At 43.0% G+C, this 5,261-nt stretch overlaps 1 pseudogene; it reads left to right on the top strand.

The window, feature by feature from the left end:
* The first annotated feature begins 1,904 nt into the window (after positions 1 to 1,904).
* Positions 1,905 to 2,672, top strand: LOC101640752 (annotated as a pseudogene).
* The last annotated feature ends 2,589 nt before the right edge of the window (positions 2,673 to 5,261 follow it).

Raw genomic sequence — 5,261 nt, 5'->3', positions numbered from 1 at the left:
CTCATACAAGAAGGAGAGAGGACAGTAATTAGACTAAACCACAGGAAGAACTCACCAAGGCACATAATAGTTAAATTGTCCAACTTTGAAGAAAAAGAAAGTTTTAAGAGAAGCAAGAGAATAAAAGACAGTCACACACAATGGTGCTCAGGTAAAAATATGCTCAGGCCTATCAGCAGATACCATGAAGAGGAGGAGAAAGTGGAGTAACATCTTCCGAAAGCTAAAAGAAACAAACATCAACCGAGAACCCTCTACCCTGACAAACTATTAAGATAGCTGGTGAGGTAAGAGTCTTCCGGGACAAGGAAACACTCAAATAATACACCATATGACACCCAACCCTGAAGAAAATCCTTGCCAACTCACTATGGTCAGAAGACCAACATCCAACAAGCACAAGCAGGAGCACGTCTTATAAGGCAACTCCACTCAGAAGTCAACACGCTGAAAACAATTACCAAATAACATTGCCTCAGAGGGAAAAGAAGGCAAGAATGAAACTCCCCACACAAACACAGCACATTGATATAAAGACAGATAGGAAAACACCAAACACAAAAGGTGCGAGATGACAGCAAGGAATCCACAGATGGTGATAATAACTCTGAATGTCAACAAACTCAACTCACCCATTAAAAGACAAAGGTTATCAGACTGGCTCAGAAAGCATAACCCATCGATCTGTTGCTGCAAGAGACACATCTTAAGCTTGCAGACAAAATTGGACTAAGAATAAAATGCTGGCAGAAAACATAGCAGGCAAATGGCAATTTTTAAAAAGCAGGGATTGCAATCCTAATCTTTGAAAAAATTGACCTCAAGGTGCAAGCCATAATAAGAGACAAGGATGGGAACTATATAAAGCTAAAAGGATCAGTAGACCAGGAACCAGTGAGCATAATAAATAGACCCATAAAATTTGTCAAACTATTGAAAAGATGGAAAAAAATCAGACTCAATAATCACAGTGACTTTAATACACTGCTATCCGAGAAATATGACTAGGAAAGAAACTCAACAAGAAGGCTACAGAGATAAACGATACAATTAGGCAACTGCACCTAATAGACATTTATAGAGCTTTCCATCAAAATGCAAAAAAAAATTCACATTCTTTTCAAGTTTGCATGGCTCATTTTTTAAAAATAGACCACATGCTGGGACACAAGTCAAGCCTGAATAAATTTGAACACATAGAGATTACTCATACGTCCTTCTTAGACCACCACATCATAAACCTGCAGATCAAAAAAAGGAAGACCAGAAAAGTAAGGGCAAACAATTGGAATATGAATAACAATCTTCTGTGACACAAATGGGTACTGGCCCAGATTTGAGAGGAAATCAGGAAGTTTCTAGAAACTAGTGAGAATAAAATACAATGTACCCAAACCTACGGCATATAGCATAAGCAGTTATCAGAGGAAGTTTGATAGCAATTAATGCATATATGAAAACAGAAAAGAGACTTATGCCTGATACGCTATCACAAAACTAGAACAGAGTCCAGTAACTAGAACAGAGTCCACACAACAACCCCTCCAATAGCAAAAGAAATGAAACAATTAAAAACAGGGCAGAGTTTAAAAAGTGGGAAGACAAGAGAACAATGTAACAAAGCAATGCAGCAAAAAGCTGGTTCTTTGTAAGGATCAACAGAATCGACAGACCACTGGCAAGCCTAACCAAGGAAAGGAAGGAGCAAACATCAATAGCCAGGATGAGGGATGAAAGAGGAGAAATCACAGTGGACCCCAACAAGATAAAAAGGATAATCATAAATTACTATGAACGTCTGCATTCTAATGAATTCAACAATGTGGAAGACATGGACAAAAACTTGGAAAAACAATCCCTCCCTAGATTATCCCAGATAGTGGTTAAGAACCTCGGGTGACTCTGACCTTCAGTCTGTGGGCACCAGCACCATGGCACCCTCCAGTAAGTTCTTCGTGGGGGGGGAACTGGAAAATGAGTGGGCAAAAGAAGGGGCTGGGGGAGCTCATCACCACCCTGAATGCGGCCAAGGTGCCGGCCGATACCGAGGTGGTCTGTGCGCCCCTACATTGACTTCGTCAGGCAGAAGCTGGATGCCAAGATTGCCGTGGCTGCGCAGAACTGCTACAAAGTGACCAACGGGGCCTTCACTGGGGAGATCAGCCTTGGCATGATCAAAGACTGGAGCCACCTGGGTAATCCTGGGCCACTCAGAGAGAAGGCATGTCTTTGGAGAGTCAGATGAACTCATTGGGCAGAAAGTGGCCCATGCCCTGGCAGGGGGCCTTGGAGTAATCGCCTGCATCGGGGAGAAGCTGGATGAAAGGGAAGCTGGCATCACAGAGAAGGTCGTTTTCGAGCAGACCAAGGTCATTGCAGATATCATGACCGACTGGAGCAAGGTTGTCTTGGCTTATGAACCCGTGTGGGCCATTGGTACCAGCAAGACTGCAACACCCCAGCAGGCCCAGGAAGCCCATGAGAAGCTGCGCGGATGGCTCAGGTCCAACGTGTCTGATGCAGTGGCTCAAAGCACCCGCATCATTTATGGAGGTTCTGTGACAGGGGCCACCTTCAAGGAACTGGCCAGCCAGCCTGACGTGGATGGCTTTCTGGTTGGTGGTGCTTCCCTCAAGCCCAAATTTGTGGATATCATCAATGCCAAACAATAAGCCCCTTCTTTCCATCTCCCTGGTCCCCTTCCTGCTGAGTCAGAGACTAGGCAGCCCAGAAGCCCATCAACTGCCACCCTGCCACATGCTTCTGATGATATCACCTGCCTCCTCTCGTGGCCTATTCCAAACTTTACCATGTGCACCTCCCCTTGTCATGGTTGGGACCAGGCCTATAATAGTTGGAACTTTCCATGCCACTAAGGTGGTTTCTTGTAAGATGAGAGGTGGAAGGGGTGTTGGGGCTTGCCCCTGGGTGCCCTTAGCCTCGGTCCCCAGTAAAGGCAGGAGAGAGAAAGCACCCTCCTCTTCCCTTCCTGCATATCTTGAGGTCAGCAGCTGAGAAGAGGCCCTGTCTGCCCCTCAGGGCCCAGGGGTGCTACCGTCTCCCATGATTCCATTGCCTGTGTCATGTGTGTGAGCTGTCGCAGATGTGGGGGAAATAAATATCTGGCACTATGCCTTGTGGTTTGCCCTTCAAAAAAAAAAAAAAAGAACCTCAACAGACCCGTAACAAAGAAGAAATAAATATGGTTATCAAGAAATTACCAATGAAAAAGCTCCCAGACCAGACAGCTTCACAGGAGAATTCTACCAAGCATTCATAGAAGAGCTAACCCAATCCTCCACAAATTATTCCGGAGCATAGAAGGCAAACTCCCAAACTCATTCTGTGAAGCTAGTTGTGGCAGTTACATAATCTCCCATCAACTTGTAAAGGGGTGGAATCTAGCCTGTCAATCAGGCCATAATCAAGGAGGACTCTGTATGGGAATGGTCTTCTCCTGAGGATTCTGGGAAATCCTGTATTCCTCCTTGGAGATGGGAGACACTCTCTCTACTTCATCTTTCTGCTGAGAAGTCAGATGTACTACGCTGATGGAGCCAGAGGCCTGGAGCTGGAGGAGCCACGTGGGGACACACACCAGCATTGACATGCTTCCATCACCACTGGATCCACAAGACTTTCCACCTACTGGGCTATGATGTTTTTTCCTACATTCTGTGTCATTGCATGTGCTGCGTGAGTCTGAAGAATAATTTGCAGATTGTTAATGGAAAATTGGGCTAATATCAGATTTATGGACTTAACCTGGACTGAGCTGGGATATTTTCTTAATGTACACTTGCTCTTTGATATAAAGCTCTTTCTTATACATATATGAGGGTCGCTGGGATTGTTTCTCTACTCTACCCAGACTAATAAATTATGGTACCTTGGGAGTGGGGGTATTAGAGAAACAGGTCATGAAGATGGAGAGTGGATGCTTTTTTACCTCTGCCCCATGGTAGTATTTCTTTGATTAGCCAGAGGTCAGATATGTCCATGCAGTTTACTGGGTTGTTTTCTGGAAAGAATATGGGAAATTAAAGTTTGATTATTTGTTTGGTTGTTGTCTTTGGTTATTTCGGTTTGAAGTGGTGAAAATGAATGCTGTTAATATATATTTTGAGCTCAGGGAAAGAAATGGCCAGTTTTAAAATTTGCATTTCTCTAATGGTCCTGATAATTTGGGGTTTTATTGAGATCTGTGTTCCACCTAGAGTTCGTTCACATGCATGGTATTTATGGACATAATCTGGACTGGGCTGGGATATTTTCTTAATGTACAATTGCTCTTTGACATAAAGCTCTTTCTTATACATATATGACTGGCTCTGGATTTGTTTCGCTAGTCTACCCCACTAACACACCAGTATAACTTTGATACCCAAACAGGGCAAGGATCCAACAGGAAAAGAGATCTACAGACCAATATCTCTAAGAACATAGATACAAAAATCCTTAACAAAATATTGACCAATAGAATACAAAAGTATATAAAACATATCATCTATTATGATTAGGTGGGCTTCATTCCAGGGATGCAGGGATGGTTTATGATCTGTGAGTCCATCAATATTATTTGCTACATTGATAAGAAAAATAGTAAGAATCACATGGTAATGTCGATAGATACAGAAAAGGCGTTTGACAACATCCAACTCCCATTCCTAATTAAGACACTCAAGAAGATTGGAAGGGAAGGAAAATTCCTCCTTAAGACAAGCTATCTACAAAAAGCCGACAACCAACATCATAATCAATGGAGAAAAGACAAAAATAATTCCTCCAAAAAAGGGGAGCAGACAAGGATGCCCCTTGTCCCCAGTTCTATTCGACAACATACTGGAGGTTCAGGAAGTGAACAACATAAGGCAGCAGAAGGACATTAAAAGTAACCGGCTGGGAGAGGAGATGGTGAAACCATCGCTATTTTCAGACGGCATGCTTCCATACATTGAAAATCCCAACAGGAGTACTGGCAGCAATAGAGAAATGTGGAAGAGTGGCAGGATACAAGATCAACAAACAGAAGTCTATTGGTTTGCTATATATATGACAAGACCATGGAAGAGGAGATCAAGAAGCCAGTACCCTACACAATAGCCAAGAACAAATGGAAATATCTAGTGATATATTTAACCAGAAAAACAAAAGACCTATACAAGGAAAACTACAAAACCCTACTACAGGAAACCAAAAGAGACCTCCACAAATGGAAGAGTATCCCAGGCTCATGGATCGGAAGACTCAATATAGTAAAG

The sequence above is a fragment of the Echinops telfairi genome, unplaced genomic scaffold, assembly GCF_000313985.2.
Source record: "Echinops telfairi isolate 266 unplaced genomic scaffold, ASM31398v2 ScPeMD7_443;HRSCAF=831, whole genome shotgun sequence".
Classification (NCBI taxonomy): domain Eukaryota; kingdom Metazoa; phylum Chordata; class Mammalia; order Afrosoricida; family Tenrecidae; genus Echinops; species Echinops telfairi.
This window is presented reverse-complemented; position numbering and strand designations above follow the sequence as displayed.